Here is a 26129-nt window from a genome sequence, read left to right on the forward strand (position 1 = left end):
GATATGCTCAACATTAACCTAGGAAAAATATCATTACTGAGTTTATGGTGATATTATATGCACCCCTAAAAGAAACTTACTTAGATTTTTGAAAGAATATTGCATGAAAGACAAAAATAAATTGAAAGTCTCAAGAAGATAAATTTGTATTTAATAGAACTGTTTTAAAGGTGATTTTATTGGCAAATTGACTGTTGATGACTGACAGTTAATCTCAGTTTCTCAGATCAGAGTTCATTGACTCTCACCAAACTTTTATTTGTTTACTTATGTCAGGTTCCATTGCTCCGCCCCTCTTGGAGACCCCAGCAAGCTACCCAGAGTATCTCGCTCACACAGCAAAGGCTGGCTAGCTACCTGTGACGTATTCGATATGCCAAAAACAGTAACAACAAGTCTCACAATTTGTTGTGAGATGTGACTGGTGCTCACTCAAGCAAATCGATGAACAATGGTAGGACAGTGTTACAGTGCTCCTAAGTGTTAGCGTTATCTCAGTTTAATACCATCTTGTTTAATTGACATAAATGACTTATTAATGTATGGCAATATCCATATGTTCTTTAAAACAATACTAATTTGAAACATAGCTCAGTGTTAAAGTCCTTGCATTGCATGTGTGAAGTCTTAAGCTCATCGACGATAGTTTTAAAACAAACAAAAACCATTAAAACTATGAAACACAAAGCACTGTAGCACTGTCCTCTTGTTGTCCATCAATTTGCTCAAGCGGGCACCAGTAATGTCTCCATTGTGAGACTTCTTGTTACTGTTTTTGGCATATCGAATATGTCACTTGTAGCTTGCCAGGATTTGCCATGTGGGCGGAATACTCTTGGTAGCTTGTCGGGCTCTTGAGATGGGTGGAGGAATCAAATCCAGGTTGGCTGGTGCAAGGCAAACGTCATGCCAGCTATGCTATCACTCCAGTCCATGAAACATAAATACACCTTAAAAATAAATCAGTGAGCTTCTCTTGGAAATTTTGCAAATTCTTCAAAGAACTTATGACAATTTCTGACATCATGCTAAAATTGCTTTCAAATTCATGATGGCAAGGATTCACTTGCGTCATTAACTATATATTGGGTTTTCAAATGGACATGATGTACAGACATCATGAAAATATCCTGAACACTTCAAAGAAGATATATAGTATCACTTTATAATTTATTTTATTTTAAATTACTTGTTACCACCTCAAGATTATAATGAAATTTTTTGCATTAATATATATTTAATGATTTTCAAATAATCTGTAATGAGTATAGGCAATTTGCAATTATTGTTCAATAAACTCATATATAGTGTTTATGAATCCTGCTGTTTATTAGATAATTGACTAGCGAAATCTTGCTTAAAGTTGAATTACTTAAGTATGTCTCACAAACTCCATTTTATCCCACTTTAATTCTAAAACTCTTTCATGTCTCTAATATTAAATTGAACAAAGTTTTTAAAATATTATTTTGTAGAACCTGTGATTCGCATAAATGTCACAACTATGTCAAAATAAGCTTAAATAATATAAATGCCTAACAGTGGTCTGCCATCAAACCTTTCAAACTCTTGGATGTAATCAGTTACTGGTTAAGGGGATTATAATGGTCCAAGGCAATTAGATTTTGCTTCCTTCAGACCATTTCTCTAGTAAGTCTGAATTATCATTTAGAGATTCTTATACTTAACTATCTAAAGATGCAGAACATCATTACAATCATCATGATTATGCAACATCTATAAAGACAAGAAAATAAGATTCAGAGAAAAAATCAAATTTGAAATTGTTCTGACTTCTTTTCTCTTCTTTTTACAGTATAAAACATTCCATATTTGTGTGTGTTAAATGATAATTTGATAAGCTTGGATAACTAATTTCATATTTAAATAGATTTAATTAACCAATACACTGCTGACTTTCTAAATGGTCCGCAGTGAATTTGTAGAATAAATGTTACAAATTAACATCAGAGATAATTGAAATACTTAAAAATGCAAATGTAAACTCTTTCATAGCTTTGTTTGGACTAATGATATCAAGGAACAGTCGGTGACTGCTGTCACTTAATACCAACCTCTTGTAGTTGAAACAACTTTTGTATAGAGGAGATGAAAAAAAAATTTTATTACTCCAAAAAGCTTAAAGATATCATCAAAAGTTCATCTGGTGATGTAAATCTTCCTAATGTCAGAAAGTAATATTTCCAAATGGTATTAGAATTTTAGTAAAGTAAAGTAAAGGCCCTCCTGTTGTTCATCAATTTGCTCGAGCGGGCCCAGTAACGTCTCCATTGGAGACTTTGTTGTTACTGTGTCTGGCATATCGCATATGCCACGGGAGCTTGCCAGGCTCTGCCGTGCGGGCGGGATCCTCTCGGTAGCTTGCCGGGCTCTCAGAGAGGGGCGGAGGAATCGGACTCGGGTCGGCCGGGCTGGCTGCGTGCAAGGCAAACGTCCTACCGCTGTCTCTTCTATAAATACCAAAAATACTAACCTCAATCATGTAATCTCTTAGTCATATTTGTATGTATCAAAAAAAATCCTGAAAATCATTCCTGTATTGCTATGAGAAAATTAAGTGTATTGGAGCCAGACATACCGTACAAGGGGTAAAGCATTTGCCTTGCATCTTGGTTTGGTACCTGTCACCATATTTGGTCCTCTGAGAAACTCAGGGAGTAAGTCCAGAGCACTGCTGGGTATGGACCACTTCCTCCCTCCCCACAGAGTAAAGGAAAACTTAAGTGTAACCCAATACTAACCCATTTAAAATTCAAATATTTAGTCATAGTTCTGTCCTCATATTTTTTCACAGTCTGCCCTCTCTTATGTCTCGCCTTATAAAGCGAGGATTCTGGTAGGCCAGACTACAGAAAGTAGAGTGCTTTCCTTGCATGCAACCAAACTGAGTTCTATCCCTACCACTGTGCCCCATTAGACATCCTGCATGGAGAGCCCAGACTAAGCCCTGAGCAACCAGGGTATGAAGAGGATAAGGAAGGAAGGAAGTGGAGGGATGGAGGGAGGAAAGAAATGAAAGAAATAAAGGGAGGGAGGGAGTAGGAAAGGAAGGAGGGAAGGAAAAGGAAGGAAGGAAGGAAGGAAGGAAGGAAGGAAGGAAGGGAGGGAGGGAGGGAGGGAGGGAGGGAGGGAGGGAGGGAGGGAGGAGGGAGGGAGGGAGGGAGGAAGGAAGGAAGGAAGGAAGGAAGGAAGGAAGGAAATGAAAGAAATAAAGGGAGGGAGGGAGAAGGGAAGGAAGGATGGAAGGAAAAGGAAGGAAGGAAGGAAGGAAGGAAGGAAGGAAGGAAGGAAGGAAGGAAGGGAGGGAGGGAGGGAAGGAGGGAGGGAGGGAGGGAGGGGGAGAGGGAGGGAGGGAGGGAGGGATGGAGGGAGGGGGGAAGGAAGGAAGGAAATGAAAGAAATAGAGGGAGGGAGAAGGGAAGGAAGGAAGGAAGGAAGGAAGGAAGGAAGGAAGGAAGGAAGGAAGGAAGGGAGGGAGGGAGGGAGGAAGGAAGGAAGGAAATGAAAGAAATAAAGGGAGGGAGGGAGAAGGGAAGGAAGGAAGGAAGGAAGGAAGGAAGGGACAGAGGAAGGGAGGGAGGGAGGGAGGGAGGGGAAGGGAAGGGAAGGGAAGGGAAGGGAAGGGAAGGGAAGGGAAGGGAAGGGAAGGGAAGGGAAGGGAAGGGAAGGGAAGGAAGGGAAGAGGGAACAGAGGGAGGGAGGGAGGGAGGGAGGGAGGGAGGGGGGAAGGAAGGAAGGAACGAAGGGAGGGAGGGAGGGAGGGGGGAAGGAAGGAAGGAACGAAGGGAGGGAGGGAGGGAGGGAGGGAGGGGGGAAGGAAGGAAGGAAGGAAATGAAAGAAATAAAGGGAGGGAGAAGGGAACGAAGGATGGAAGGAAAAGGAAGGATGGAAGGAAGGAAGGAAGGAAGGAAGGAAGGAAGGAAGGGAGGGAGGGAGGGAGGGAGGGAGGGAGGGAGGGTGGAAATGAAAGAAATAAAGGGAGGGATGGAGACGGGAAAGAAGAATGGAAGGAAAAGGAAGGAAGGAAGGAAGGAAGGAAGGAAGGAAGGAAGGAAGGAAGAGAGGGAGGGAGGGAGGGAGGAAGGGAGGGAGGGAGGGAGGAAGGAAGGAAGGAAATGAAAGAAATAAAGGGAGGGAGGGAGAAGGGAAGGAAGGATGGAAGGAAAAGGAAGGAAGGAAGGAAGGAAGGAAGGAAGGAAGGAAGGAAGGGAGGGAGGGAGGGAGGGAGGGAGGGAGGGAAGGAGGAAGGAAGGAAGGAAGGATGGAAGGGAGGGAGGAAGGAAGGAAGGATGGAAGGGAGGGAGGAAGGAAGGAAGGAAGGAAATGAAAGAAATAAAGGTAGGGAGGGAGAAGGGAAGGAAGGAAGGAAGGAAGGAAGGAAGGAAGGAAGGAAGGAAGGAAGGAAGAGAGGGAGGGAGGGAGGAAGAGAGGGAGGGAGGGAGGGAGGGAGGGAGGGGAAGGGAAGGGAAGGGAAGGGAAGGGAAGGGAAGGGAAGGAAGGGAAGGGAAGTAGGAACAGAGGGAGGGAGGGAGGGAGGGAGGGGGGGAGAGAGGGAGGGGGGAGGGAGGGAGGGAGGGAGGGAGGAAGGAAGGAAGGAAGGAAGGAAGGAAGGAAGGAGGAAGGAAGGAAGGAAATGAAAGAAATAAAGGGAGGAAGGGAGAAGGGAAGGAAGGATGAAAGGAAAAGAAAGAAAGGAAGGAAGGAAGGAAGGAAGGAAGGAAGGAAGGAAGGAAGGAAGGAAGGTAGGAAGGAAGGGATGGATGGAGGGAGGGAGCGTTGGGAGGGAGGAAGGAAGGAAAGAAGGAAGGAAGGAAGGAAGGAAGGAAGGAAGGAAGGAAGGAAGGAAGGAAGGAAATGAAAGAAATAAAGGGAGGGAGGGAGAAGGGAATGAAGGATGCAAGGAAAAGGAAGGATGGAAGGAAGGAAGGAAGGAAGGAAGGAAGGAAGGAAGGAAGGGAGGCAGGGAGGGAGGGAGGAAGGAAATGAAAGAAATAAAGGGAGGGAGGGAGAAGGGAACGAAAGATGGAAGGAAAAGGAAGGAAGGAAGGAAGGAAGGAAGGAAGGAAGGAAGGAAGGAAGGGAGGGAGGGAGGGAGGGAGGAAGGAAGGAAGGAAGGAAGGAAGGAAGGAAATGAAAGAAATAAAGGGAGGGAGGGAGAAGGGAAGGAAGGAAGGAAGGATGGAAGGAAGGAAGGAAGTGAGGGAGGGAGGGAGGGAAGGGAAGGGAAGGGAAGGGAAGGGAAGGGAAGGGAAGGGAAGGGAAGGGAAGGGAAGGGAAGGGAAGGGAAGGGAAGGGAAGAGAAGGGAAGAAGGAACAGAGGGAGGGAGGGAGGGAGGGAAGAAGGGAGAGAGGAAGGAAGGAAGGAAGGAAGGAAGGAAGGAAGGAAGGAAGGAAGGAAGGAAGGAAGGAAATGAAAGAAATAAAGGGAGGGAGGGAGAAGGGAAGGAAGGATGGAAAGAAAAGGAAGGAAGGAAGGAAGGAAGGGAGGGAGGGAGGGAGGGAGGGAGGGAGGGAGGGGAGAAGGGAAGGAACAGAAGAAAAGAAAGCTAGATCTACAAAACACATGACTTTATCTGCATGGCTGAGTTTCTCTTTACATTGAAAGAAAGCACAAGAACTCGAGTATGACTTTCTTTGTAAAGATTATGCATCGTATCTTAGAAAATAACTGAATGTATCCTGAAAAATAATATTCTCTTTGCAGAGAATTCTGTGATTGTATTGGGAGGGTTCCAGTTATCCCTCTATGTGTGGTATAGCAGCAGGTCATTCTACCAGAAAACATTTTCTTGAAAGCTTCGTTGATGGACGGATCTTTTCCCTGCCACAACATAGACTAGTAGAGATCTAGCTAAAAAAGGAGGGGACATATGTGAAGGGTATCTTGTCTATCAGACGTGATTGCAGCTTAAATATATGATTTGCTGAAATGTCTATGAGTATGTTCATATATTGGAATCACAGTTTTTTAAAAGGTGACAAAATCATATTTTTTGAGAAGCAACTTAGTTTCAGGTGAATAGGAGATGAATCTGCTATTACAGGAATTATGGGAGAGAAATCATCAGGGTTTGGGAATTTATCATCTGTGTAATTTTAACTTCCAAGACATTACAGTATAGTCTTCCTACAAAATAGCAAATTGTGTATCTTTTATCTGTCAAAAGTGTTCCGTGAATAAATATTGATTTGTATTTATTCCCTTTATTAGCTCCAGGGAGTCTTTTATCCTTACATATCTGTATATTTTCTTACAGCTTAAAATGCTACAATAGTACATTTATTTGGCAAACTCACCTAAGATGCTAAACTGACCAATGGAGAGTCCACATTCTTTTGCTTAATCATACCCTACTTATCAAGAGTTAATGAACAGGGAATCTTTATTATAGAAAAAAAATCTATATATTTCTGGAGATTTAGTCTTTTCCCTTCTCAAAGAAATCCATATACATTGTGAAAGTTTTCTCAGATACCCTTTATGAGAAAATAACAAAAATAAGATATAAACCATAAAATTAATACACAACTAATAAAATCGATTCCTAGAATAATGGAACAGGAGGGCAAAAGTTTATTTTTAACAAGATAAAATATTCTCAATCGTCAAATTTACCATTATATTTAAAGCTTATCAGTCAGCATTTAATTAAAACATAGTCGACCCATGCATATCATATCAATTCATGCATAAGTCTTTCTTAGACATTAAATTCCAAGAATCTTGATTTATAGTTTACATTTGGTCACATAATTTGTGGAAATAGACACACTTTACTTTTGTAAATCACTATTTTTGAATGGAAAATGACATTTTATCAAAATGAGGGTATATAAAATAAAATTAGTTAGTCCAGCACTAAAATCCTGCTTATTCTGATAATTGTGTTTTTCTACTCTCTTCCCATAAATCCCAGCCTTTGTCAATTCTATACATTCTTGGTTTCCTGCTTTGCTTTTGCTGCTCTCCTTTTCTGACATAGTACCTGATTCTCTCCTTCACCTGTAGAAAATTCCTATTTAACTTTTTGTTTTAACCAGCCAACAAGAGGGTTAGATCTACAACCTTTCATTCTTAGCACACAATATTACATCTAATATAGCAATTATTATTTCCTCTTGTAATTCAGGTGAACACGTTTATCTCACAATTAGCTTGAATGATTCCTCTAAGGAAGAACACAAAAACTTTATTATCAACACATAGAGTTGAATTTTATGCTGAGTCAGTTAAATTAGCAGATGAATGGATAAGAAGCTGACTGGAAAAGAGGAAGAACTAAAAAATAAAATTTTAACTTGAGCAAGATCATACTGTGTCTAAGTGTCCTTTATTGCTAGCTGTTCAAATATGGACATAGTAGGGTCTGATATTTTTCTCAATTAAATTGCACATAATTAATTTATAGTACTCTTATATCAGTAACAAAAAGAGTTTAATATGTATAGTCATCACTTGGGTAAAAATATTAAAAATTTATGTCAGAGATCCTGACTTACTCAAAAATTCCAATCCAGTTGGTCCAGGGTAGGTTAAATTCTAATTTCTTTTGAACATAATTGAACATAATTCAATGTTACTTACTGAATTGAACTTTTAGATAATCACAAGAATAATATAGCAAATAGCAGTAGAGTAAATGGACTTAATTTTCACATAGGTTTTCCAGTGACCATATTTTTATATTGATACTCTTCTATTAAGTAATCCTAATTTACTTGTAGTTTTATTATTTTCACTTGTTGTCCTGTCTTTCTCTCTTCTTCCTAAAAAATCACAGGAATATGTTATATGAAGATAACAGTACAATAAAAAAAATGATTCCACCCACAGAAATGATTCTTCAGTCATCAATGGAAAAACACAGTGACTATTGAAGAGTTTAACTTTAAATCTACTCCCTAGTTCTTTTACAAATTTTGCAACTTTTTCAGAGACCTTGTAAACCACTAACTTTAATGCCACAAACACTAAAAGGCTTTCCTTTGTCAAGTCAGTTTGTAAGATCATAGGAGAGAATAGAAAGTGCTTGACCAGATACGTTCTGGCCAGTAGGAAACCATGCATGTTTGAGCTGTTCTCAATTTTATTGTTTGGTGGATTGGAGGGGTCCTTTGACCATTTCCAGCAAACAAGTCTAGTAGTGTAATGCAGGTGTCCAAGAATGCAGTGTCACAGGATAACGAGGTCACACCCGCAATGTGGTGGACCTCCGGGCCACAAGCAGCAGTGCTCAGGGCTTCCATCAATGCTCAGGGAACTGTAAATTGTTGGGAGTTAGTAGCTTGCTAGTCATGATGTTACTACACACATCCCAGCCCTGTTCTTGTTCAAGAGAGAAAATAAGAACTGCTCTATTCTATTCTATTGCAGAGGGGAATTGAGGCACACCAAGTTCCTCAGGGTTTGCTCTTGATTCTGTGCATAGGGATCATTCCTGGCTGTGGCCAGTAAACCAAATGTGATGTCATAATCCGGCCCTGGTTGTCACACTCCAGCATCCCATATGGTCCCCAGAGCACTGCCAGGAGTGATTACTGTGCATCACCAGGTGTGACCCAAAAAGAAAAAAAAATTAAAAAACAATTTGGCTTAAAACTAATAGAACAAATTCTTTTATGAGTCTGAATAACAGCCATTCAGTTAATTTTTATCACTAATAAAAGGCAGACTAGACCTCCCAGTTTGTGAATATGAGAAGTCACGCTGTTGATATTTTCAAGATTTTGAGTACTTTCCAGCAATAGAAAACAAATTGTCTACTGCTGCCTATTCGGCAGATCTGAATGTTGGGGTAAAATCCCAAATAATAATGGTGGGTTTGGTGTCGAAATATTGAATATAATCAAAGAGATAGAGAGTAATGTGGAAATCATCTGCCCCACAGGTAGGGGGAGGGTGTGGGATGGGGGCTATACTGAGGCTTTTGGCGGTGGAAAATGGGCACTGCTGAAGGGAAGGGTGTTTCATCATTGTATGACTGAGACTTAAAACCCAAAAGCTTTGTAACTGCTCTCACGGTTATTCAAGAAATAAATTTATGAAAAAAAATAAGTAAGGTGGAGTTCATGCCCAATTCAATCAGCCTAATCCATGGCTGAATAATTATCAATAGTCTTACATTTAAAAAAAAAACATTTAATTTTATTTAAAACTCATAAATTATAGTACAGTTTTTAATTTATCCATTTTATATTACTCTCTCTTGCATAAATTTGTAAATTCCATCAAGTTAGCTTACTAAACCAGGTATTTAATCGTTTCCTTAAATCATTTTTATATACATACCCATTGTTCTATGTAATCAGGAAATGGATTCTATACGGTCTATTTTAAGTGACCACTATAAGACAGATAAAAGCTCAAGAATAATTTTAGAAAAGTGAAAGGATTACATAATATATATGGCGTTACTGGGCAGAATTGTGACTGCAGATTCTATTCCCAAGATAACCAACTTTTCTATAATACATTCACTATTTCCAAAATTTCCGCAACCCAATCCACTTTTGGCTGTCTGCTTAATACTGATGCTGCTTTATTCTTATTTTTGTCATATAGAGAAAATTATATTGATATTGCATAGATTAGTTTTCACTGTCATTATATCTTGGCAGTACTATAAGCATATCCTTATGCCTACTGGGAATGTAAGGAAAGAAAAGTTTTCGGAATAATTTCAATGAGTTTTTTTCAAAGTTTTCAGAAATTCTACTGTGGGAACTTAATAATTGTAAGGTACACATAATAAATGGTAATAACTAAAAGTATGCAATATGAGATCACCAAGATTCAAGTTTAAACCCTGATGAACAATTTTGCTATTTTGAACAAATATTTCTTATGTTTCAATAATATTTTTGGAAAATATATAATTAAGTTCATGCTGTTTTATATGTGTAAGATATACATATAATTACCTATATGTATTAAATATATAGTGCATGTAAATAAATATAATGAGTAGTGTCAGGAACACAATAGATTACCAATATTTATAAACATATATATATTTTGTACTTACACATACACATGAGAGTATATTGTATCTATGCATAGAGAAATATTATTCACACGGTAAGCAAATGATTGCATAAAAAGGCATAAATTGTTTCAAAATAAATTCCTGTAGAATTTGAATTCAAAGGATCTAATTTTGTCTATCTAATTTTGTTTAAATAAATTTGTTTGAATAAATTTATCTAATTTTGTTCTGATCTTGTGACTTTTATCTAATTATGCAACTCACAAAAGTGTTATGTGGAATTTTGACCACATTCTATAATCACTACTGATATTATCATTCTACAATTTCTATGGATGACTAAAATTGATTTGAGAATTCCTTGACTTTACAAATGGGAAATTAAACTCAAAATAATACTCAAAGTAATACTCAAAAGTGACTCCCCACAGTATTGTTGTCTCTAGATAATGCATGTATTAAGACGGTGATTTTGAAATTTGTTTAAAGAACATCTCATAGCACAGAGGTTAAGGTGCTTCTCTTACATGAAGTTGATCTTGACTCCAGCTCATGGATCACATGTGGTCTGCTAGGACTGTCAGGACTCTGTGCTTACAACTGAGCACAGAGTAAGGTGTAAATGCTGAGTAGAGTTAAATAAGGGTTCAAAATCAAAATATAAATCAACAAAGTAGAATTAGTTGCATAATACTTACAAATGACACCTAAACAATCAATAGATTAACATGTGTATATATGTTTGTTTGTGTGTGGGTGTTACCCATTTAAATTTATTGAAGTATTACTAAATTCTTTTCTAATATACATTTTCCTGTTAAGTAAAGAAAATTCTGTTTGATACTTCCAAAATAAAGTAGTATAATCATATATTGGGATCAAAAAATAGGCTACACCTAACCTGGGTTCAGTTCTTGCTTCATAGAACTATGGAGTCACTCCTGGAGACCACCCATGAACTCAGAACTTCTGGGTGTTCCAGGAATCTGTTACCACTGGAATCCATCACTACTGCAACCTCATTGCTCTCATTGAACAACCAGATTGGCTAGGGATCTCCATGAGTTCTTACAGCCTTCTGAAAGCTGCTTGATACCATACCCATCCCCTGTAAAGAATTTAATAAAACAAACAATTTTTTCGTTGTTTGATTGGTATTTTTTGTTTGTTTGTTTGTTTGTGGGCCAGATCACTTCTAGCAAAGTTTGGGGACTATACTGGTATCAACCCTTGTAGCTCACATGCCAGGAACTACCACATGCCAGATAGTACTTACACACTGTACTATCTCTCTGGCCACTGATGTTGATTTTTATTTTAGTCTATTTTGTAACATATTGACAAAAACATGCACTTAAGGATTGGTCTACATCTTATTTCACTCAAGCATCTTTAAGAGTGATGGAAAACAGAATGAAAACCTCTTTATTCTAAAGAAATAGTCCAGAATATTCCAGAATACTCCATGGCTTGGAGGCCAGCCACACATGCTAGGGGAAAAGGGAGCTCAGATAGAGAAGGGAGCTCAGATAGAGAAGGGAGCACCAAATAAAGGGTGTTGGGAAGATCCTCCCAGGATGGGAGAAGCATGCTGAAAGTAGACTATAGACTGACCATGATTGCCACTCAATGTCTCTTTTGCAAACCACAACACCCAAAAGGAGAGCTAGAACAAAAGGGAATGCCCTTCACAGAGACAGGATGGTATGGGGGGTGGGTGGGGGGGTGGGAGGGATACTGGGACTCGTGGTGGTGGAAAATGGGCACTGGTGGAGGGATGAGTATTTGATCATTGAATAATTGAAATACAAGCACAAAAATTTGTAAGTCTACAACTGTACCTCATGGTGTTTTACTAATAAAAATTAAAATATAAATAAATAAAATTTAAAAAGGAATATTCCAGAATATTCAGAAATTTTGTGAGTAGTAACAAAAGATATATTCATGTCAAAAATAACTTTATTGAGATACTTTCTCTTTCTTCCTTGATTCTGATGCATATTTTACAGTAATAGCACCATGAGTGCATTAAGTATAAACTTCAGAAAAGTACAGTTGAATTTGTTCACACTTTCTTAAACCTCAGGAAGGTTAGCTTCTTCTGCAGGTCGCAAAAGGGTCTCTTTACTAGAGTTAAAACAAAGTTTCAAAGCTTTCAGAGTCTAGCTCATGGTTTAGATAATTGAAGGTGAACACGGTCTCACTCAAAATTTTGCCCAAAATGGAACAGAAATAATCCAGGTAGTTTTTGGTTAATTATGAGGAGGCATACATGTCAAAAGAATCCCTGAGCATTATCCTCAATGGGGAAAAACTAAGGGCCTTCCCTCTAAGATAAGAGACAAGACAAGGATGCCCACTATCACAACTTCTGTTTAATATAGTACTGGAAGTACTTTCAATAGCCGTTAAGCAAGAAAAATACATTAAAGGAATCCAGATAGGAAAGGAAGAAATCAAGCTCTCACTATTTGCAGATGATATGATACTATATCTCGAGAACCCTAAATCCTTTACCAAGAAACTCTTAGAAACAATAGACTTGTACAGTAAAGTTTCAGGCTATAACATTAATGCCCAAAAATCCATGGCCTTCCTATATGCAAATAATGAGACAGAAGAAAATGACAGGAAAAAAGCAATCCCGTTTACAATCGTGAACCAGAAAATCAAATACCTCGGGATCGGCCTAACTAAAGAGGTAAAGGACTTCTACAATAAAAACTACAAAATGCTACTCCATGAAATAAAAGAGGACATGAGGAAATGGAAACATATCCCCTGCTCATGGATAGGAAGAATTAATATTGTCAAATTGGCAATACTCCCCAAAGCATTATACAGATTCAATGTGATCCCTATAAGGATACCCATGAAATTCTTCAAAGAAATAGATCAAGCACTCCTGAAATTCGTATGGAACAACAAACACTCATGAACAGCTAAAGCAATTCTTGGGAAAAAGACGTGGGGAGTCATTACACTCCCCAACCTCAAACTCTACTACAAAGCGGTAATAATTAAAACAGTGTGCTACTGGAACAAAGGCAGGTCTGTAGACCAATGGAACAGGGTGGTATATCTGTACACACAACCCCAAATGTATGAAGATCTAATCTTTGATAAAGGAGAAAGAAATATGAATTGGAGGAAGGAAAACCTATTCAACAAATGCTGGTGGCATAACTGGACAACCACATGCAAAAAGATGGGCTTAGACCTTGTCCTAACACCACCCGCAAAAGTCAGATCAAAATGTATTAAAGATCTCAACATCAGGCCAAAATCTATAAAATTCATCAAAGACAAGGGAGGCAAAAACCCTCCACGATATTGAGGATAACGGTATCTTCAAAGACAACACTGAACTGACCAAGTGGAAACAGAGATAAACAAATGGGACTATCTTAAATTAAGAAGCTTCAATTAGAAATTGAGTCCCATTTGACCCAGCAACACCACTCCTGGGAATATATCCCAGAGAGGCAAAAATGTATAGTCGAAGTGACATCTGCACTTGTTTGTTCATTGCAGCACTCTTTACAATAGCCAGAAACTGGAAGAAACCTGAATGCCCACGAACAGATGACTGGTTAAAGAAACTTTGGTACATCTACACAATGGAGTACTATGTAGCTGTTAGAAAAGATGAAGTCATGAATTTTATATACAAGTGGTACATAGAAAGTATCATGCTAAGTGAAATGAGTCAGAAAGAGAGGGATAGACATAGAAAGATTGCATTCATCTGGGAGATATAAAGTAACAAAATATGAGATTAATGCCCAAGAATAGCTGAGATCAGCACCAGGAGGATTACTCCATAGCTTAGTGGCCAGTCGGGCATTCTAGAGAAAAGGGCAGCTCAGATAGAGAAGGGAGCACCAAATAAAGGGTGTTTGGAGGATCCTCCCAGGAGGGGAGATGCATGTTGAAAATAGACTATGGACTGAACATGTTTGCCACTCAATGCCTCTTTTGCAGACCACAACACCCAAAAGGAGAGGGAGAACACAGGGGATTGTCCTGACACAGAGATAGGGGGGGATGGGGGTATGGGGGTGGGGGGGATATTATCCATGGTGGTGGAAAATGGGCACTGGTGGAGGGATGGGTATCTGATCATTGTATAATCAAACCCAAGCACAAAAAATTGTAAATCTACAACTGTACCTCATGGTGTTTCACTAATAAAAAAAAAGTTAAAAAAAAAGAAAATAAAAAAAAGAAGCTTCTGCACCTCAAAAGAGATAATGTCTTCCAACAAGTTTTATTAAAAACCACGTATTAAAATAGAGAAATTGAGACCTGCAATATATGTTTTTCATAATGCACCATCTAACACACAAATTTTAGACCCTACAAGCTTACTAAAGATAGTTATTCTTCTAATCTGAGGCATATATTTTGCTCCTGTTTGCAGGGAAAATAAAATTAAGCATCTGTGTACACCTTACTAACTATAAAGTTGTTACAAATGCATATCAACCTGAAGCGGAAGTAGAAGAAACTGTCAGTGATGCTGCGGGGAACGTGTTATGCCATTACAGGTAATGATTAATTTACTTTAAAATATAAATGCAAAGGAGTGACTTTTTCTGCCTCAAGGCTTGAATATCCCTGCTCTTGTTGCAGGAAGGAAGATGCAACCAGCAGAGACTTGATTTCAAGTGGAGGACAAGAGTGCCTGATTCAGGAACAAAAACTGCCGCTTACTGAGCCATAGCCAAATTTTATAAACCAGGTTTTTACAAAAAAAAAGCAAATAAAGCATATGCATAGAAACAAAAGAAACAAAACTATTTATTAAAGATGGAGAATATGAATAAACTGGAAAAAAGTGACTGGAGGAAGAGAGATTGATTCATAAAGATTTCATCATAGACTTACACCCTACTAAATCTGCTATTATTATTATGAAATAATGGCGATATTACATCAATGACACTTTGCCTTATGTAACCAAAATATTTTCCTCTGGACAAATTGGCTATAAATTATTTCCAAATCATAGTAGGAACAAGAGAACATCAGTGTTCTGCAGAAGCATAAAAATTTGATTATATCTTCTCCAAAAATATTATTGAAACATAAGCATAGAGACATTAAATACCATTTTACTTTGCTAGGTATGCATGCATGTCTAGTTTTTGTAAGAGTATATTTAGTTACTAACAAGTATTTGCTGTCTTCATAAATGCCTGAGTTAAAGTATTCATTTTATTTTCTTGCAATTGTTAAAAACATGAAGCTGTCAAGATTAGTAAATTCTATTTGTTTGAGATTCAGTATTTTCACTGATAAAAATAATACATCTGTGCAAGTAGCATAACCCCCTGCCACATGATAGAAACATTCACGCACACGCACACAAAGACACGTACACACTGATGAATTTCATGTGTAATTCCATTTTTAAATGTTGTAAACTTAAATATAAACAGAGTTGGAGAAAGATGTCATGGACTACATACCCACAACTCTAAATGCAAAGATATATAACTATTCAACATCATAATAATGGAGAAATCTAGTTTTGTTTTGTGCTCAATACCTAAGTGATGTTGATGATTGGACAAACTTGTTTTAATAGCAGTATTATAGTTTTGTTTACTTTTCTTTTCTTTTACAAACAGTATCCTGTGTCATGTATCTCTGGAATTTTTTAATTGTTTATCTCTATTTTGATTGCTGTTACTTAAAAAATTTGAAGGATCATTTATTTATGTGAAGAGAAGTTGATTCTATGATTTATCTTTGTTGTATTGCAGTGTTGGATTGAATCCAGAGTATATATATGTGTGGCATGCACTCTAGCATTAAGCCACATTCAGTCCTGGCTTTCGCTTCATTATCAATGTGATCATGCAAATTATCAGAATGTAAATCGCATTATGTGAAATAAATAAGGCATATAAATAAAGCACAAAATGACATAAGATACATAAATACATGGGGGGGGGCTTTGTGGTGGCATGGATACTGGGAACTTTGGTGGTGGAAAATGGGCACTGGTGGAGGGATGGGTATACTCAAATCATTGTATGACTGAAACGTATGTGCAAAAATTTGTAAGTCTATAACTGTACCTCACTGTGATACATTAAAAATAAATAAATAAATAGTTTAAAAAAGAAGATCTAAAGTGTAAAATCTGAGTAGGCTTTTTACATTAGAAGTGTGTTTTATCTTAAAAAGGGAATATTTGCTGTATATTAGAAAATATTATGTTATAAATTTTTGTTTATCTTCATTAATATGTAAAATATTATAATAAAATCACTGTGGATATTAGGAAACTATTGAGAAATGAATGTAAAAGTAAAATAAATGTTAATTTGTTATTAAAAAAGAAACAAAAAATAAAGTTTCGAATCATTTGAATACAAAAAAATAAGACTTTCTACTTGTAGTTGGGTCATATTCTCATACAAGCTCTAACTTCATTTTTTTATTATTATTTTTTTAATTTGTTTATTTTTTATTAGTGAAACACCATGAGGTACAGTTATAGACTTATAAATTTTTGTGCTTGGGTTTCAGTTATACAATGATCAAGTACCCATCCCTCCACCAGTGCCCATCCTCCACCACCACGGATCCCAGTATCCCTCCCACCCCCCATCCCCTCCATCCCACCCCGCCTCTGTGGCAGGGCATTCCCTTTTGTTCTCTCTCTCCTTTGGGGTGCTGTGGTCTGCAAAAGAGGCATTGAGTGGCAATCATGTTTGGTCTATAGTCTACTTTCAACATGCATCTCCCATCCTGGGAGGATCCTCCCAACACCCTTTATTTGGTGCTCTCTTCTCTATCTGAGCTTCCTTTTCACCTAGCACGTGTGGCTGGCCTTCAAGTCATGGAGCAAAATTCCTGGTACTAATCTCAGCCATTCCTGGGTGTTAGTCTCCCTTTTTTGTTGCTTTATGTTCCCCAGATGAATGCAATCTTTCTGTGTCTATCCCGCTCTTTCTGACTCATTTTGCTTAACATGATACTTTCCATGTAGTACCACTTGTATGTAAATTTCATAACTTCAGCTTTTCTAACAGCTACATAGTACTCCATTGTGTAAATGTACCAAAGTTTCTTTAACCAGTCATCTGTTCTTGGGCACTCAGGTTTTTTCCAGATTCTAGCTATTGTAAAGAGTGCTGCAATGAACAAACAATTGCAGATGTCACTTCGACTATACCTTTTTGCCTCTCTGGGATATATTCCCAGGAGTGCTATAGCTGGGTCAAATGGGAGCTCAAATTCTAATTTTTTGAGAATCGTGCATACTGTTTTCCAAAAGGGTTGGACCAGCCGGCATTCCCACCAGCAGTGAAGGAGTGTCCCTTTCTCGCCACATCCACGCCAGCATTGGTTGCTTTTGTTCTTGTGGATGTGGGCCAGTTTTTATGGTGTGAAATGATATCTCATTGTTGTTTTGATCTGCATCTCTCTGATGATTAGTGATGTAGAGCATTTTCTCATATGCCTTTTTGCCATTCGGATTTCTTCTTTGCCAAAGTTTCTGTTCATTTCCTCACCCCATTTTTGGATGGGGTTGGATGATTTCTTCTTGTGGAGTTCAACCAGTACCTTGTATATCCTTGATATCAACCCCTTGTCAGATGTGTATTTGGTGAATATCCTTTCCCATTCTGTAGGCTGTCTTTGTATTTTGGTCACTGTTTCTTTTGAGGTGCAGAAGCTTCTTAGTTTAAGATAGTCCCATTTATCTATCTCTGTTTTCACTTGCTCAGCCAGTGGCGTGACATCTTTGAAGATACCAGTAGCTTCAATATCATGGAGAGTTTTGCCGACTTTGTCTTCAATAAACATTATGGATTCCGGTCTGATGTTAAGGTCATAAATCCATTTCGATCTTACTTTTGTGCATGTTTTGTGCATGGCATTAGGCAGAGATCTGAATCCACTTTTTTGCATGTAGCCGTCCAGTTTTGCCAGTACAGTTTATTAAAGAGGCTTTCCCTGCTCCATTTCACTTTTCTTGCCCCCTTATCAAAGATTAGATGATTATATGTTTGGGAGGAAATGTCAGTATATTCAACCCTGTTCCATTGGTCTGCAGCTCTGTCTTTGTTCGAATACCATGCTGTTTTAATTATTACTGCCTTGTAGTAGAGTTTGAAGTCTAACTTCATTTTTAAGTATGCAGTTATGATAACTGTACATCACCAAAATGTCCAAGACCCTTGTCTAATACCTTTTGGTTATTGCCAGTCTAACTTAATTATTCATTTTATTGAAGTTTAGATTATTTTACTAATAATAGCATTAAACTTCATGGTTTTTATAAGCAGTTAAAGTTCTTCACAAAAATTCCCTGAAGCTTCTATTCTGTATCACATCTAGGATATACAAAGTTGCATATGATAAAAAGTTGACTTCTACATTGTATGATAGGCATATGATAATAATTTGGAGCCTTGTAAAAGTAAATGTTTATAAAGTAATATACTATGCTGGTTACAAGAACCAAATGATGTCTCACGGCCACGATTGCCGCTGCTCAATTTTGGATTTCTGATATTCTACCTATCAAGCCTGGAAGTATTTCTGCTAAGAGCCAGATAATTACGAGATTGGTCTCTGTGGCTCTGCGCCATGGTTGTGCTGGGGAGCCGCTCTTGGGGGGCAACTTGTGACCTTGGTAGGGCATGAAGGATGAGCCGGGAATGCCCCCTTCCCATGAAGTTTCAGTTGCCCCATCACCACCACATACCTGGCTTTCCAAAAAGCTCTGAGGCAGCTGCCATCTTGCTGTCCAGGGGGGGAAAGGTGGAAGGGAGCAACACCCTTTCCCTCCCGGGCAGGCATGGTGCCATGGATTAATGCATAGTCCATTCATTTTTCTGCTGCAAACTGCCAGGCTCTGCATTAAGTCCTAGTGCTTTAGGAGCCATGGCTGTGCCAGAGAGCTGCTCGTGAGGTAGATATTTTTTAAAAGTATGTTATTGTTTGAGAACTCAGATATAATTATCTATAAAGTATATAGTTAAAATTAGGACCCTGGATTGGCCCTAAGATAAACACTATTCACTAGTACAATTAGAATAAAGTTCATAAAACTTCTATCTTTCATATATTATTTTTATCTTGATCATGACATAACTTTCTATTGGTTATTATCTTTTATTTGCGTATAAGAGAAGGCACACCATAAATTTCACTTTACACCACTCAGAAAGCAAGAAAAATTTGAGCCAGCTGACACTTTACTCTCCACTAAATTCTAGCTAAGACAGCCTTCATAGTTACTCTACTGGCCAGATTCAAAGTATTTGGTACGAATGCTATGCAAGGTGATTGTATTTAAAAAAAAGTTTCAATAGAAATACTGCATAACATGGGCTGGAGCTATAATATAGCAGGTAGGGAGTTTGCCTTGCAAGCGGCCAACATGGTCGACCCGAGTTTGATTCCTCCGACCCTCTTGGAGAGCCCTGCAAGCTACAGAAACTATCTCGCCCACACGGCAAAGCCTGGCAAGCTACCTGTGATGTATTTGATATGCAAAACACAGCAAAAATTGTCACAATGGAGACGTTACTGGGCCTGCTCAAGCAAATCGATGAATAACAGAAGTACAGTGACAGTGACTGCATAACATGCAATCAAATAATATGACCATAAAGAAACATTTTATGCCACTTTCCCAATATTTCTTATTCTGTACTTTTAATTGCTCATATTAATTTTCAAGAAGTCTTCAGAAGACATTCTGATATTCAGAGCTAAAACTATAAAGTTCACTCAGCATAGGTTTCCATTTGGAAATTTCTACATTTCTATAACCTAATATGAACAAATGAGTCATCTAATTAGCCTGTTTGAAAATAACAACTTTGTGTAAAAGTAAAAAAGTAACATGCAGGATGAGATGAAGAAAAATAATTAAGAGAAAAGTATCAGCAAAGTAAAATAACAGTTTATCTTTATACTCATTTTTTATCAATTCTTCTAACTTTTAAAAGATTTTTATTTTATTAAAGCACCATGATTTAATAACAAATTTATTGAGAGTTGAGTTTTAGATGTCCGACGTTCTAGCACCAATCTCATCAAAGTGTCCACTTCCCTCCACCAGTGTCTTGGCAATCTTCCTGTCCCCCACCTCTCACCCCCACCACATCCTGCCACTTGACAGGAGCATTTTTAAATGCTTGTTGTAGTTTGTTTGTCTGTTGTAGTTTGGGACTCATGTTTTCAGTGTCACTGACAATGTGGTTTGGATGCTTAGCTATATCATTCCTGTACACCACTTAATGAACCCAAATTTTCACCTTTTCCTACCCTCCCCCATAGCTTTCCATCAGTCTCTTCTTAGCACCTTGATTTCTTTCTTTCTCTTCCTTATACTCTGGATTAAGGATTATCTAGGCATTTCCACTTTAAAAAATTTCATCTTCTTGTAACTGGGGCCCCTTGAAAGAGGGTGGGTTGAGCTTCCCTCCCCACCCTGAGCAGAGCACCAGCAGCTGAATACCTCCGGGTTTCAGCCACAGCCATGCTTAAGACCACTCTCCATACGTTCAGACGAGCCTCACGCATGAAGGAACTGGCAGAGGAACCTTGGTGTGCGGGACCCGGGATGTAGATCTCCAAGCCTGCTAGAATTGGGACTGGGGTCTCCTCCACTCAGATCTCCCATCTTCTAGTATGTAGGCGTTACACCCACCAACTGCCCCGGCACCGTGTAATCCCATCAGCAGCCAAGACCCAGAGACTGTAAGACACAGCTCCCAGAAGCATGCGGCCGCATGACATCTTATTATCTAGTTCTTACTCTGGAGAACCTGGCAGGCTACCAAAAGTATCCTGCCCACACGGCCGAGTCTGGCAAACTCCCCGTGGCATATTCAATATGCCAAAAAACAGTAACAATGATGGGTCTCATTCTCCTGACCCTGAAAGAGCCTCGAATGTGGCACTTTTTAAAATCTCAGGGCTAGGACAAAGGACTGCTGGGGCCTGCTTGAGGCAATCGATGAACAACAGGATGACAATGATACAGTGATCCCCTTGTCCAGTTATTCTCTCTCTATATAAGTGACATCTCACATAGAAGAGATCCAGTATTTTGAGGAAGGAAGAAATATTTTCTACAGGTTCTCAAGCAGCATTTACTAAGATATGGAGCCCAGCCAATCAGTGAGAAATCTCTCTAGGAATTAATAAATATTCAGACTAAAATATTTTTAGTATACTTCCTCATGCATAATGATGAAAAATCTAAAAGCACTAATCATTATTATCACTTCAGATTAATTGAGACACGGACTGATGAAGTAATTTACAAAAAGTTATTAGCTCTCTTGAGGGTGAACCACCTTTCTCCTGTGCTTATATGCCACTCTCAACTTTCATATATTATTAAAATTTGGCTTTGTATTTGTTAGACATAATTGTGAAACAATATCTTCCCCATTGACTTACAAGGTACTTAAATGCAAATAAACTATTGACATAAGGACTTTGGGGAGAAGGAAAAGTTGAGTTAATACCATCACTAACATCAAAAATAGTAACAATTATTGAAAATAAATATATCTTATGAGAAATGCATCAAGGGTTTTGTTTTAATTATATATTTTAATTAACTAACTGTTCTTTATTTTTTTTAGATTTCAAAGAAGTTTTATTAAGTGAGAGTAACATGGCATCTATGGCAGTAAGAAATTATGAAGCAGAAATTTAAACTCACATTTATTTCCAAAGACTGTCTTTTTTTTCCCACTATATGAAAATCAACTTGTTTGTGACTGATTTTATCATTGTTATCTGACTTGAGATTGACATCAGTCTGAACTCTTCAGTAAAATGTAAGCAGTCATTTAACCAGGAAATACTTATATTGGTGAGGCTAGAGCAATAGCACAGAGGTAGGGCTTTTGCCTTGCGTGCAGCCAGCCTGGCCGAGCCGGGTTCGATTCCTCTGCCCCTCTCAGAGAGCCCGGCAAGCTACCAAGAGTATCTCGCCCACACGGCAAAGCCTGGCAAGCTACCCGTGATGTATTCAATATGCCAAACACAGTAACAACAAGTCTCATGATGGAGACGTTACTGGGCCCGCTCGAGCAAATCGATGAACAACGGGAGTACCGTGACCATGACTTATAGTGGTGGTGTAATATAATTCAGTCTCTACGAAGTTTTCATTTAAAAGCCTAATGTGGATGGAACAAAACAATATAAACACAGCAAACATTTTCTACATGCCTTGTTTTTCTCAATGTTGCAGCAAACAGTTCCATGAAGAAGAAGGTCAATCATTTGTACCTTCAGGAATTCTGTGTTTTTTTTTCACAGTTTGCATAGATATTGGGAAAAAAGCTCATTAAGTCTAGCATCTTAGGACTTGGCATATTGATCTCAGAAAAGACAAAGAACTAATCGAGATCATTATATTCCTTGGTTATTTTATATGCAAAGATTTATTGACTATAACATAGTACTTCTAGGTTCAATGATAAATATGTGAATGTTTTGTTGGAATATTAAATAAGAATTGCTAGTTTATAATTTGATGAGCACATATTAATAAAAACCCCACTAATACTTAAGTTCAAAAGATATGTGTTAAAAAGAAGAAACTATACTGCTATTGAATATATAACAGTAGATATGTCAATCATTCAGAGTTTCAAGATCTGGTGGTTCACTATCTCACTTTAAATGCAAATTTGAAACAATATCCTACAAAATCCAGCAGGATACACACCATAAATTCTGTGATAAATCTTTAACCTATTTTAATGTATTTTATTATACTTATATTATGAGCTCCAGTGGATGTACCTTATTGAGCTATCACCTCTTTGCATTAACAGTTCTCTTTGAAAGAGTGTTCTTCTTGTACTTATCAACATACCTTACTCTATACCTCTTCATAAATTACGCTTTGTATCACAGTAAATTTTTCCTGACCTTTCATCTGAAGTAAAACACCTTCTTTGTCTCCTTGCCAGAACTTTTTAAATGCCCTGTTTGTTTCTCCCGATAATAGAGCACTTTCCATCTACTTTTTATTTTGTTACAATAGTTTCTTACTTTCATGCTTTGCAGGCTCTGGGACTAGGACAGTTAGTAAGCCATGTCTTATTTGGCTGGAGCGATAGCACAGAAGGTAGGATGTTTGCCTTGTACACGGGTGACCCGGGCTCAATTCTTCTGTCCCTCTTGGAGAGCCTGGCAAGCTACCGAGAGTATCCCGCCCATATGGCAGAGCCTGGCAAGCTCCCCGTGGCGTATCCGATATGCTCAAACCAGTAACAAGTCTTACAATGGATGTGTTACTACTGCCCGCTCGAACAATCAATGAACAACGGGAGGACAGTACTACATTTTCTTATTAGAGTAAGAGCAATGAGAGTGAGTGGGTTTTTAAAAACCTATATCTAATTATTAGAATCATGTCTAGTACATAGAAGCCAATTACTGAGTATTTTTATATTATTTTTATTTGACGGAGACACTTCACCCCGTGCTCAGGGCTTACTCCTGATTCTGTACCCAGAGATCACTCCAGGTAGGGCTGAGGGGAATATATGAGGTGCCAGTGATTGAATCCCAATCAGCACATGCAAGGCAAGTACCCTATCCATTATACCATGTCTCCAGTCCTCATATTTTTAAATGGAAATAAATGGTTGGTTGACTTCATGGGAGGATCTTAAATAGAGGAAGCCAAATTACAAAAAGTTCAAAGAATCACAGGAATGACACATATGCATGAAGATTAGAAACAAAAAGTGATGAACATGAGAACAAGTTGTGTTAAATGAAAATAGGGTGGAAGCAAAGATCAGATAACTCTATGATCTGGGTGAAGAATTCTGAATTTATTATAAATACAATAAGAATTCTTTAGACATTAATAAAATGGAAAAGCATATGGAGTAAATTGTATGTTAAGAGATAACCCTGACTACTGAGTAGAGAATTAAGAATGTGAGCACAAGAAAACCATCATGCCATATGACAAGGTGAGGAAAGGCTACAGGTTTTACGTGTAAAACAGTATTGGAGAGAATCAAATATGATTTTGCTGAAACTTAAGAATTGATAAGTAGTGAGGAAATTAGCCCCACTGTAGTCAATTTCAATTATGATAATTCATGCTTACAACAGGTAATTACTGAGTATCTAAATAATCTTGTAAAATAATGTGAAAGAGACACAGTTTACAATCACTTTTTATATTATTACATTGTTATTATTTTGAAGTAGTCATTTCCTCCTTGACTATTTGGTTATAATTACAGAAAACTATTCCTAGAGGGGGACAGACAATTAAAATCCTTGACAATCCAAGTTATGTAAAGCCTAGAAGCAAGTGAAATAAATTATCTCTTTTAGCATCTGCGTATGGCAAATGACAGGACTGACTTACAGAGACTTAAGTTAATTTTTCTAAAAATAAACAGATGTATAGTAAAACAAAAAGCCATACTTTATTAACCCAAACACAGTGACTTTTAAAACTTGGTTCATGCAGTGGTCATAGCTTTATAAGGTAATGTGTGCTATTCTTTTTATTTTATCTAAATGCATACACATTCACACACACAAAAACACATGTGTTCCTAGATATGAGTACACTCACATGCAATAAGAAAAATAAAATCAACCATTTGATTAAACCAGCAATGCCTTTAGAAAAAACTTATTAATAATCCATAAACATATCTTTTTTAAGTAGTCAATGCTTTAGGAACAATTTGATTTTATCTTTGCATTTTACTTATTTTAAATTAATATTACTTATTATAAATCATTTTTTTAGTTCAATGTCCTTTATATGTAAATTGAATATTTCTCTTAACTTTCCATGGCTAACCTTATACTTCAAGTTAAAACGCTGCCTGTGGCATGCTTTATAATGATCCAGAGGTCAGAATCATAATAGCTGCACTTGATTTTTATCATGTGAGGATACTTAAAATTGATTAAACATTTGGGATTATCTTTGCCTACTTAACCCCAAGGTATATGGTCATCTACCTCCTTCATCATCCATCCTACTTTTCCTGACATTCATACTACAATATCAAAATTAATAAACCCCTTCCAGTAATAATGACATATGATCCATTGAGTTGGTGTTCCTCCATTCTCCCGAAGGAGAGTTTATATCAAAATTTCCACAGGGCCAAATTGAGTAGGGTCAGTCTTAACCTCATCTGACTTGTGTCCTTTTAAACTGTCCACGTGGAGGCAGAGAATATGTCATCACGCCTTCAAGGTCAAATTTATGCCATTACTCAGCTCAGATAGAGAAGGGAGCACCAAATAAAGGGTGTTTGGAGGATCCTCCCCGGATGGGAGATGCATGTTGAAAGTAGACTATAGACTGAACATGATTGCCACTCATTGCCTCTTTTGCAGACCACAACACCCCAAAGGAGAGAGAGAACAAAAGGGAATGCCCTGCCACAGAGTCAGGGTGGGATGGGGGTGGGAGGGATACTGGGATCCATGGTGATGGAAAATGGGCACTGGTGGAGGGATGGGTATTTGATCGTTGTATAAATGAAACCCAAGCACAAAAATTTGTAAGTCTACAACTGTACCTCATGGTGTTTCACTAATAAAAATTAAAAAAAATTATGCCTTTACAAGAACAGGAAATATCATATATTTCTAGTAAATCACACACTAGCAGTAATTAAGAATAATTTCACTGCAGGTTTGCAGGTTTACAAGAAGTCTAGTCATACTGTTTCTTCATTTCAGATCTCTATTCTCCAAAACTTTAAGAAAATAAGTCTATATTGTAATCCACTCAATTTATGGTCATGTTTTTACCAGTTGAAGAATTGAATATCAATGTAATTAATGGGACGTGTCTATTAAAGATTATATCATTTGTGTATTATATTAAATGAAATTTTTCATTTAAAAATATATAGTACATACATTAAATTTTTTAACTTGAATCACAGGTAACTACAAAGTTTTAAAGTTACTCACAGTTGAGTTTCAGGCATACAATATTTCAACACAAGTCCTTTAAGAAAGTCTACTTCCCTCCACCATTGTTCAAAATTTACCTCCCACCTTCCACACCCTGCAGGCAGATGATGTTTATCACATTATCTTCTTAATTC

Source organism: Sorex fumeus, unplaced genomic scaffold (genome assembly GCF_029834395.1).
Source record: "Sorex fumeus unplaced genomic scaffold, SorFum_2.1 ptg000030l, whole genome shotgun sequence".
Lineage (NCBI taxonomy): Eukaryota > Metazoa > Chordata > Mammalia > Eulipotyphla > Soricidae > Sorex > Sorex fumeus.